The following is a 12,879-nucleotide window of genomic DNA, read 5'->3' as shown; positions in this document are numbered from 1 at the left end:
TTGCACTAACCTCAAAAGTTTTAAAGAGCCGCTTGAGCCACCCAACCCAATAGGTGAAGGCATTATGGCAGGGAACAAACCTCTTACAAGGAAGTTACCGCATCGCCGATTGACCTTTGTACTGTTTGAGAAGAGCTTCACGAGCTTCAAAAAACGAAGCACGAGAAAACATAAATCGCCGCCAAGGCTGATGGAAGCGTGGCTGATTTAGAGGCGACGATCAGCGCCAGAAAAACGCCACAGCCTCTCCTATATCATCTGCATGGCCACGTGGCGGTGACCAGTCACGAGGCGACGATCAGCGCCAGAAAAACGCCACAGCCTCTCCGATATCAGCTGCATGGCCACGTGGCGGTGACCAATCACGAGGGATGTTCTGAAAGTTCGGTACGGCAAAATCATAGGTATACAATAGACGTTTTTTGGGGTGGGGGGGCAGATGCCCCCTCCTATATTTATATTGTGTAAGTCAGTTTTTTCCAATTGTTAAAGGATTCCAATCAAGATTTGATCGCATCACTCAAGGTATAAAGGTTGTTTATTTGAATTTGTATATTATTTACAAACGCAAGATAATAGCAATATCTTTAAATAGAAGTAGAACCTACGAACGTACGAATAGTGAAATTTTAATTACATCCAAAAGTCCTAGGCAATAGAAAAGCTATAGCTTCTTTTTTAAAATCTTTCCTAATGTCATCAGATCAAGACTTTTGAATACATCTCGTTCTATGTAGCACACTCGTATGAAACATATCTATCTATTTTCATGTTTTTAATGTTATTATTCATGATATTTGATAAGTTTTATTATATTTATTAGGACTAACATGTTAATAGTTGTGAAAGTGCACAAGTTTTTTAATTACACTTTGATATATAAGGATTGCATGGATATTGGACTATTCACCAAGTAGCCTCTCATTTCGTTAACATTCGGAGTTTCTCAAAATTTATCCCTCATGGACCAGTTCTTTAAGATCGCCAAAAGGCTTTGGAATGATGGTATCAAATAAAATAAATCAAGACATGAGAGTTGTGTGCCTTTTCTAAAGCTTTCGTTTGCCTATTTAAACATCTAAATCCGAGTTCTTATGGAAGAAAAAAGTCCGATTTACTTAACAGAATATCGCCAAAAGGCTTTGGAATGATGGTATCAAATAAAATAAATCAAGACATGAGAATTGTGTGCCTTTTCTAAAGTTTTCGTTTGCCTATTTAAACATCTAAATCCGAGTTCTTATGGGAGCAAAAAGTAAGATTTACTTAACAGAAAATAGTGAACATTGCATACACATAAGAACATAAGTGAATATATGGAGTTTTTATGCAAAACTTAAGGTAGGGCAGCTGTCCTATCTTGCCCTAAGGGAAGCTCCGCCCGTGGCGGTGAAAACACCAGGATGGAGATGGAGCCACAAACCTCTTATTCTGTTGGACGCCAAATTCTCCATCAAGACATCCTCGCAAAAAATAAATCGTAAGAGAGACGCAAATCCTTGGTTCTCCATGTCTACGGGTGTTGAATCGGCCGTTGAAGATGAGGACCACCAACGGCGAAGGAACGGAGAGGCCTAGACGGGCTATTCCGGAAGGAACTCGGTGATATCCGCCGTGTTCTCCCCTGATCTTCATCGAGTCTAGAGTGTGGGTGGGAAGCACACTAGCTACAATGAGCGTGTGTCATATGATGTGCGCGCGCAGTGGTGTCTACACGTGTTTGCACTTTTCTTCTACTCATTCTGTGCATCAATATAAGATGTTTTAGATACTTTTAAACTAGATTAGATACAAACTAAAATGGATGAACCTACATACTAAAAATATACTAGATACGAACTAATGTGGATGAACTAAATAAAATGGTTAAGCGTCTTACAATTTCAAACACAGGGAGTAATATAAATAAATCCAATTTTCTAGCTTTAGAGTTGAGTGGTGAATTAAATGGGTTATTGCAAGGATAATCAATTTTAACGACTAGGTCAAATAATGGTTGTTCTCCAGGCACTGTTGCTCAGTGTACTATCAGTACCTGACGGAATACTTGACTTCAGAAACACCAAGGATAGGAGATATGACTTCAAGAATTAAATTAGGCAAACTGAAAGTGATAAAAGCTGTACCTATTAACCACCTGTGTATGCTGAGTGAGAGTCTGAAGGCGCACCCAAACGTATGTGCACATTATGTTACAAGAAGACAAACTAGTATTCCTATTCCACCTACACTTCAATTTTGGCCCATGTTTAGAACATGGTTATTTCATTAATTAAATAAACTGTATTCACATTCGACAAAATTACTACAGAAATTGAAGAAGTATCGTGACTCTAGGATTGAAACGCAGTGATGCTTTCATCAACTCAAGCGTAAAACTGAAATGTTATATTGCAAATTGATATCTGGAAATTAATTGCCTGATCTCCCGCAGTTGGATGCTTGAATCACGCAAATATGCGGCCTCTTTAGGAGACAAGATCCAAATCGTACTGACAGTATAGCAGCAGCACTGTCCTGTAAGATCCAAACCCAACTGACAGTATAGCAGCACTATTCTTTACAGTTAACAATACAGTTGTGGTACATGATTTCTATATACCATGCATCCATGGATGAAGGATGTTATTGCCTGAAACATGCTTGCCTATGCGACAGTGCTCTGCATTTTACCTGATTATCCTTGTATAGTTGTATTATATTGAGATGATATATATGAGTAGACCTTGCATTGTTATCGTGATGTATATTTCTTCTTTCTTTTCCATAAAGGAACTGCTATCTTGCAATCGGTTCCATTTGTATCCTCGTCGATGTGGTCCTCCCACCTTATCTTGCAGTGTATGTATTTGCATGATGTGGTTTCTCGACCTTGTTTGAATCAAGGAAAAAATAAAAATAAAATCAGTAAGCATCATATTTTCAATCTCTCTACATGTTTCCGCGTTTGACTCACGCACACATCCACACGAGCGTGTCTTCGATTCACAAGATAAAACAAAACAGAAAAAAAAAAAGACCGATTGCAGTTCCATAACGTTCTACTGAATGCATCTGCGTTTGTGCAAAATTTCTTAGCACCAGGACTACTTGTTGAGTGATCATACACCTATGATAGCTCCACCACTCTAGCTAGCTACTCGGAGGGGTTCTCTCGCTCCTCTATCTTTTGCTTGCACAGATTTGTCCTCTCATCTCTAATGCGCTGCATCTATTTCAGGGATATGTCGTAGCTTTATTGACATCTTGTTCTTTTCAAAAACGGTCAGCAAATCTTGTTATCTTACTGGACCAGCTAGATTTAGCCTATTTGTAGTAAAAATGACGACCACTCTGCTCCATTGCTACGCAACAAAATCATGCAGAAATGATGTTGGTGCCTACTCCTGTTTAATCATTTGTCTTGTCACATGATCGACGAGGCCTAGCACGGAAAAATCCAAAGTTCCATGTGATGCACTACCGGCCAATAGCAGATACAAAATAAGGTACGTATGGAGATTTTACCTCTGAAGGGGACAAAGAACATGCAGCCAATGTTACACCCGAGGTAATATACCAGTAGAGTAGAGTGTGGTTCATTGGCAATTTGGAATGAACTAGGGCACAACATTCTAGCGTTAACAACGGGTATGTTTGGATGTGGAAAAGTTCACCCTATCAATTTTATGGTCATGCAGAGAAATTGGTCTTAGTTTGGATGTTTATCAAAAACAAATTCCATATCAATTGGGCCTTGACGAAGGCACAGTGGTAGCAGGTCACATCACTCCGCTTCGGCTACACCGGAGGAAACCCTAGATCTGGGTCTTCCTGGCCGGATGACGGAGGCTGCTAGGCGCATAGTTTTAAAGCAGGTGCTGACTCGAGTGGTCCGACTCATAGTGATCGGCATGTCCGAGCCGATGCATTTGCGGCCTAAAATTCCATTGGCGCAGAATGCCCTTAGACCATTTTGGTGTAAGCCATGGTTCCTCTCGTGCACGCCATTGACACGTTATAGAAAAAGTTCTTCATTAATATTAGTTGGCCAAAAAGTCCATCTTTAAGTTTAGTTAAACAAAACTATTGGCCGTATCTACTCGTTGTCACGTGGCCTACTGGCCGCTGGCATGGCCTAACATCTCGGCACCGACGTAGTGCAGCCGCGAGGCTTTACGCCTCGCGATCTTAACGATCCCGGCGGTGGCAGCCGCCGTCGCGCCTGGCCCTCCACCAGAGCGGCATCCCAACGGGTTGTCTCAGCCTGCAGCGCCACCTCGGCCTCAACTTCGAAGTGGGCTTAGTCCCAAGTCGTGACCTCCAAGGCATCGTCCATCGTTGAGGCCATCTCCTCCCTCTCTTGGATGTTCCGGTCCACTCACGGCTACTCATGCTGCCCCCACCACCTCGTGCACTGCATGGTGAGCAGCCGCGACGGATGACTGCTCGATCACCCTCCTCAAAACTCAGTGATTGTACCGGGCCTTGGTCGCGAATGAGGTAAGAAGCGCCCGCTGCTCCCGGTCATTTCATGGCCCCCCTTACCTGAAGTCGGCAAGTTTGTCTTCGCCATGGTCGAGCCCGATGAGGTAGACGTCCATGACAGCGAGTGGTCGTGCCGCCACACCCACATCGCAAAGGAAACATGCGACATCCGTAGCTAAAAACTGCGCTGCTGCGAGCCTGGTCTGGGCCTCAACCAAGCCGTCCTTGACCTGCACCTTCATCGCGGAGGCATCAACCTCGTTGTCATTGGCGGTGGCTGGTAGAGCAGCGACTTCAAGACAAGCTAGTCGCTCTCCTCGGCGACGGCCTCCTGCGCGGCCTCCTCCAACTCGGCCTAGTGGGCATATGTGGCGGTCTCATCCGCCTCATACGTCGCCCTCACGGCGAGCTCCACCAAGTCAGGATCGTTCGGGTAGCGGTCGCGTGCCATCTCGGCTAGCCAGCTCAAGGTGTGGTCGTGCTCGGCCATGGGTGATGCTAGCTCAATGGCCGATCTCGCCATAGACCCGGCAAATATCATTCTTCTCCTTTTCTGTTTCTTCTTGAAGTTGGTAGTTCGGGAGATTTTGTTATTTTCATTGGACTTGTAGGCATGTTTCTGCACTCATCTTGGCAGTTGAACGTCCCTCGGTTCTACTAGTGTGTTTATCCTTTGCCATCGCCTTCTCCTCAACAACTATAGTGTCAATGATATTATCAACATAGAACTCGTGCCTCTAATGTTTCAGAGAAGTGGAAAAAGTCCCCCAACAATGGGGGGAGCAATAAGGCATCCTCTGACAAACTTGTTCAGTAGCACACACTTGAGGAGATCGAGTTCATTTTCCATGATTTGTAGCTCATGAGCAGATGAGCTTGTTCCACTATACATTGGTTCTCAACCATCTTGTACTCATTGAACTGCTTCATAGCATACATTTCACCTCCAGTATCGGTAGCACCAAACTTACCATTCATTGCATCCCACACTTCCTTCCCATCTCAGATGTGCGGATAAGCATCAACCAACTTTTATCCAAGCATACTTTGCACGCCACCCACAAGAAGTACGGTGGCCTCCATGAATGTTTTATTCTCATTAGGAGAAAGCGGACCTCTAGGAGTACGAGCTGAAACCTAGTGCACGCCCATAGCAGTGATCCACAAGATGATTTTGGTCTGCCATATCTTGAGATGAGGACCTGTTTTGAGGCCACCAACAAAACATGACGGTGAAAATTTCCTAAGCATACAAGGTTTTTGTATAGTTGTATTATTAGGAAATTCTAGAGTGAGTTTAATTGCCGACTTAACCATACAAATCATACTAAGCACATCAAGTAGATTTGAATATGGAACAAGTAGTAGTGCAAGATAAGAGATCAATGATGAACACATACATCACGACCAGGAATGTCGCTCCAGCAGCATCATCATCATGGATGTTTTTGATGTCGCTGATCGTGTTGTTAGAGTCGCCGGGTATGTCGAGGAAGCAAACGAACCGACGAAGAAAAAACACGAACAGTAGCAAGCAGTCGCGCCGAGACACTCCCCAAAAACCTTGCCGCCCGGTTCAGGATCTCGACGTACGGAGTGTCGAAGGCCTGCTCTTCCGGACGGTCATGCGCGCAGTTGCCGGGATTGGGAATACTAGAGGACGATGCAGAAAAAGGAACAGGACTCGAGAGATAGAGGGATAGAGAGAGAGAGAGAGAGAGGTGAGTGGAGAACCCGAGATGTGTTCTCTCTCGTCTCCTGGTACAACATGTGAAGGGAGCACCGACCGAACCGTCACGCATAAGCATACAAGGACACACGTCGAACATGCACACACAAATCGACACGCGTCGAACATGCACACACAAATCGACACGTACCCAACTTATTTGGTGCACCAAGAAAAAAAATCTTCCACCAAAGGGGTTTCAAACTCGAACTCGATTTACGAAACACAACGTGTCTACATGTGATACGTGGCGAGGCGAGCGGCAGCGGAGGGGTGTGTGTGTGTGTGAACACTTCTTTCTCACTCACTGACAACAGCTACAATGTGAAACTAAACTTTGTCTGCCACCACCCCAAGCTTTCATCGAAGATGGATTTTGAAATTTTAGGATTTGTAGACTACATGGGGAGTCTATTTAGACTGCAAACCAGATAATCCAACATAATGTTTAAATATTAGGTCCATATGAAGTGGTCCAAATTAGATTGCAGATTTCCCTATAAAACTCAAAGCCCACATAGTGGCAACCGATGTGAGTTTGGCCCAAGTTGGTGGCAGTTCACTAGGGAGTGGCAAGAGGTGGGAAGTTTAGTCCGACATGGAAAGTTAGGAGGAAGTTAGACCACCTTATAAGGTGGGTTGTTCAACCACTAGTAAGTGAGTGAGAAGAGGAGTGGTACACGTTGATGCGTGTAGTTGACACGTCCGTTGGGAACCCCAAGAGGAAGATGTGATGCGCACAGCGGCAAGTTTCCCTCTGTAAGAAACCAAGGTTCAATCGAACCAGTAGGAGTCAAGAAGCACGTTGAAGGTTGATGGCGGCGGGATGTAGTGCGGCGCAACACCAGAGATTCCGGCGCCAACGTGGAACCTGCACAACACAACCAAAGTACTTTGCCCCAACGAAACAAGTGAGGTTGTCAATCCGACCGGCTTGCTGTAACAAAGGATTAACCGTATTGTGTGGAAGATGATTGTTTGCGTAAAAACAGTAGAACAAGATTGCAAGTAGATTGTATTTCAGTATAGAGAATTGGACCGGGGTCCACAGTTCACTAGAGGTGTCTCTCCCATAAGATAAACAGCATGTTGGGTGAACAAATTACAGTTTGGCAATTGACAAATAGAGAGGGCATAACAATGCACATACATATTATGATGAGTATAGTGAGATTTAATTGGGCATTACGACAAAGTACATAGACCGCTATCCAGCATGCGTCTATGCCTAAAAAGTCCACCTTCAGGTTATCATCCGAACCCCCCCGCATTAAGTTGCTAACAACGGACAATTGCGTAAGTATTGCGCGTAATGTAATCAGTAACTACATCCTCGAACATAGCACCAATGTTTTATCCCTAGTGGCAACAAGCACATCCATAATCTTAGAGGTTTCGTCACTCCCCGCATTCACGGAGACATGAACCCACTATCGAGCATAAATACTCCCTCTTGGAGTTACAAGCATCTACTTGGCCAGAGCATCTACTAGTAACGGAGAGCATGCAAGATCATAAACAACACATAGACATGAATTGATAATCAACATAACATAGTATTCTCTATTCATCGGATCCCAACAAACGCAACATATAGAATTACAGATAGATGATCTTGATCATGTTAGGCAGCTCACAAGACCCGACAATTAAGCACAATGGGGAGAAGACAACCATCTAGCTACTGCTATGGACCCATAGTCCAGGGGTAGACTACTCACACATCACTCCGGAGGCGACCATGGCGGCGTAGAATCCTCCGGGAGATGATTCCCTCTCCGGCAGGGTGCCGGAGGCGATCTCCTGAATCCCCCGAGATGGGATTGGTGGCGGCGGCATCTCTGAAAGGTTTTCCATATCGTGGCTCTCGGTACTGGGGGTTTCGCGACGGAGGCTATTTGTAGGCGGAAGGGCAAGTCAGGGGGCCACACGAGGGCCCCACACTATAGGTCGGCGCGGCCAGGGCTTGGGCCGCGCCGCCCTGTGGTTTGGCCACCTCGTGGCCCCACTTCGTCTCCTCTTCGGTCTTCTGGAAGCTTCGTGGCAAAATAGGACCCTGGGCGTTGATTTCGTCCAATTCCGAGAATATTTCGTTACTAGGATTTCTGAAACCAAAAACAGCGTAAAATAGCAACCGGCTCTTCGGCATCTTGTTAATAGGTTAGTTCCGTAAAATGCACGAATATGACATAAAGTGTGCATAAAACATGTAGATATCATCAATAATGTGGCATGGAACACAAGAAATTATCGATACGTCGGAGACGTATCGCATCCCCAAGCTTAGTTCTCGCTCGTCCCGAGCAGGTAAAACGATAACAAAGATAATTTCCGGAGTGACATGCCATCATAACCTTGATCATACTATTTGTAAAGCATATGTAGTGAATGCAGCGATCAAAACAATGTATATGACATGAGTAAACAAGTGAATCATATAGCAAAGACTTTTCATGAATAGTACTTCAAGACAAGCATCAATAAGTCTTGCATAAGAGTTAACTCATAAAGCAATAATTCATAGTAGAGGCATTGAAGCAACACAAAGGAAGATTAAGTTTCAGCGGTTGCTTTCAACTTGTAACATGTATATCTCATGGATATTGTCAACATAGAGTAATATAATAAGTGCAATATGCAAGTATGTAGGAATCAATGCACAGTTCACACAAGTGTTTGCTTCTTTTGGTGGAGAGAAATAGGTGAACTGACTCAACAATAAAAGTAAAAAGAACGGTCCTTCAAAAAGGAAAGCATCGATTGCTATATTTGTGCTAGAGCTTTTATTTTGAAAACATGAAACAATTTTATCAACGGTAGTAATAAAGCATATGAGTTATGTAAATTATATCTTACAAGTTGCAAGCCTCATGCATAGTATACTAATAGTGCCCGCACCTTGTCCTAATTAGCTTGGACTACCGGGATCATCGCAATGCACATGTTTTAACCAAGTGTCACAAAGGGGTACCTCTATGCCGCCCGTACAAAGGTCTAAGGAGAAAGCTCGCATCGGATTTCTCGCTATTGATTATTCTCAACTTAGACATCCATACCGGGACAACATAGACAACAGATAATGGACTCCTCTTTTATGCATAAGCATGTGGCAACAATTATTATTCTCATATGAGATTGAGGATATATGTCCAAAACTGAAACTTCCACCATGAATCATGGCTTTAGTTAGCGGCCCAATGTTCTTCTCTAACAATATGCATGCTTAACCATAAGGTGGTAGATCGCTCTTACTTCGTACAAGACGAACATGCATAGCAACTCACATGATATTCAACAAAGAATAGTTGATGGCGTCCCCAGAAACATGGTTATCGCACAACAAGCAACTTAATAAGAGATAAAGTGCATAAGTACATATTCAATACCACAATAGTTTTTACCCAGTCTTTGGGGGCTCGGTTCACCTACTTTCAAGCTATTTGTCCCATGAGCTATATATTGCAAAGGCGAATGATGGAAATTTAAAGGTAGCACTCAAGCAATTTACTTTGGAATGGCGGAGAAATACCATGTAGTAGGTAGGTATGGTGGACACAAATGGCATAGTGGTTGGCTCAAGTATTTTGGATGCATGAGAGGTATTCCCTCTCGATACAAGGCTTAGGCTAGCAAGGCTTATTTGAAACAAACACAAGGATGAACCGGTGCAGCAAAACTCACATAAAAGACATATTGAAAACATTATAAGACTCTACACCGTCTTCCTTGTTGTTCAAACTCAATACTAGAAATTATTTAGACTTTAGAGAGACCAAAAATGCAAACCAAATTAAGCAAGCTCTAGGTGTTTCTTCATTAATGGGTGCAAAGTATATGATGCAAGAGCTTAATCATGAGCACAACAATTGCCAAGTATCACATTACCCAAGACATTATAGCAAATTACTACATGTATCATTTTCCAATTCCAACCATATAACAATTTAACGAAGAAGAAACTTCGCCATGAATACTATGAGTAGAGCCTAAGGACATACTTGTCCATATGCAACAGCGGAGCGTGTCTCTCTCCCACAAAGTGAATGCTAGGATCCATTTTATTCAAACAAAAACAAAAACAAACCGACGCTCCAAGAAAAGCTCATAAGATGTGATGGAATAAAAATATAGTTTCAGGGGAGGAACCTGATAATGTTGTCGATGAAGAAGGGGATGCCTTGGGCATCCCCAAGCTTAGACGCTTGAGTCTTCTTGATATATGCAGGGGTGAACCACCGGGGCATCCCCAACCTTAGAGCTTTCACTCTCCTTGATCATATTGCATCATACTCCTCTCTTGATCCTTGAAAACTTCCTCCACACCAAACTTAGAACAACTCATTAGAGGGTTAGTGCACAATCAAAATATACATGTTCAGAGGTGACATAATCATTCTTAACACTTCTGGACATTGCACAAAGCTACTGAAAGTCAATGGAATCGAAATATCCATCGAACATAACAAAACTGGCAATGCGAAATAAAAGGCAGAATCTGTCAAAAACAGAACAGTTCGTATTGACGAATTTTATCGAGGCACCAGACTTGCTCAAATGAAAATGCTCAAATTGAATGAAAGTTGCGTACATATCTGTGGATCACTCACGTAAATTGGCATAATTTTCTGAGTTACCTACAGAGAATTTTGCCCAGATTTGTGATAGCAAAGAAATCTGTTTCTGTGCAGTAATCCAAATCTAGTATGAACTTTACTATCAACGACTTTACTTGGCACAACAAAACACTAAACTAAGATAAGGAGAGGTTGCTACAGTAGTAAACAACTTCCAAGACACAAAATAAAAACAAAGTACTGTAGTAAAAAACATGGGTTGTCTCCCATAAGCGCTTTTCTTTAACGTCTTTCAGCTAGGCGCAGAAAGTGTGTATCAAGTATTATCGAGAGATGGTGCATCTACAGCGGGATGCGGAGTTTTCTCAGCCAAGCATAGTATATTGGATACATAAGTTTTAGCGTCTCCCTTTTCATTAGTCTTAGGCTTGCTACTCTCATCAAATAAATTTTTCGGAACAAGCCAAGCATAGTTATTTTCTAGTGCATCATTCATCGCTAGGAGCTTACATGGTATTGGTGCTTTGATCTCCCCACCATCATTAATATTATTAGTGTACTTTATTCTATCCATATCCATCTTTTCAAGGAGACTAACAAAATTGGTATAAGAACCAAGCATATCATATTTAGCAAAGACCTTTCTAGCCTCTCTTGCTATACCACCAAATTCTCTAAGAAGGGTTTCTAAAACAAAATCTTTCTTTTCCCCTTCTTCCATATCACCGAGTGTAAGAAACATGTGTTGGATTATAGGATTGAGGTTAACAAATTTAGTTTCCAACATGCGAACTAAAGCAGCAGCAGCAATTTCATAAGTAGGAGCAAGTTCTTCCAAGTGTCTATCTTCAAAATCTTCAACGGTACTAACATGATTGAAAAGTTCTTCTATATTATTTCTCCCAACTATAGACCCACGTCCTACCGGTATGTCTTTCGTGGTAAAATTAAAAGGAAACATGATGAATCAAGTAAAGTAAATGCAAGTAACTAATTTTTTTGTGTTTTTGATATAGAGTGCAAGACAGTAAATAAAGTAAAGCTAGCAACTAATTTTTTATTTATTTTGATTTAGTGCAGCAAACAAAGTAGTAAATAAAACTAAGCAAGACAAAAACAAAGTAAAGAGATTGGGAAGTGGAGACTCCCCTTGCAGCGTGTCTTGATCTCCCCGGCAACGGCGCCAGAAATTTGCTTGATGCGTGTAGTTGACACGTCCGTTGGGAACCCCAAGAGTAAGGTGTGATGCGCACAGCGGCAAGTTTCCCTCAGTAAGAAACCAAGGTTTAATCGAACCAAGTAGGAGTCAAGAAGCACGTTGAAGGTTGATGGCGGCGGGATGTAGTGCGGCGCAACACCGTAGATTCCGGCGCCAACGTGGAACCCGCACAACACAACCAAAGTACTTTGCCCCAACGAAACAGATGAGGTTGTCAATCCGACCGGCTTGCCGTAACAAAGGATTAACCGTATTGTGTGGAAGATGATTGTTTGCGTAAAACAAGTAGAACAAGTATTGCAAGAGATTGTATTTCAAGATAGAGAATTGGACCGGGGTCCACAGCTCACTAGAGGTGTCTCTCCCATAAGATAAACAAGCATGTTGGGTGAACAAATTACAGCTTGGGCAATTGACAAATAGAGAGGGCATAACAATGCACATACATATTATGATGAGTATAGTGAGATTTAATTGGGCATTACGACAAAATACATAGACCGCTATCCAAAGCATGCATCTATGCCTAAAAAGTCCACCTTCAGGTTATCATCCGAACCCCTCCAAGCATTAAGTTGCTAACAACAGTACAATTGCATTAAGTATTGCGCGTAATGTAATCAGTAACTACATCCTCGAACATAGCACCAATGTTTTATCCCTAGTGGCAACAAGACATCCATAATCTTAGAGGTTTCGTCACTCCCCGCATTCACGGAGACATGAACCCACTATCGAGCATAAATACTCCCTCTTGGAGTTACAAGCATCTACTTGGCCAGAGCATCTACTAGTAACGGAGAGCATGCAAGATCATAAACAACACATAGACATGAATTGATAATCAACATAACATAGTATTCTCTATTCGGATCCCAACAAACGCAACA

The sequence above is a fragment of the Lolium rigidum genome, chromosome 4, assembly GCF_022539505.1.
Source record: "Lolium rigidum isolate FL_2022 chromosome 4, APGP_CSIRO_Lrig_0.1, whole genome shotgun sequence".
NCBI lineage: Eukaryota > Viridiplantae > Streptophyta > Magnoliopsida > Poales > Poaceae > Lolium > Lolium rigidum.
The sequence above is the reverse complement of the archived record's forward strand: the minus strand, read 5'-3'. Positions refer to the sequence as shown.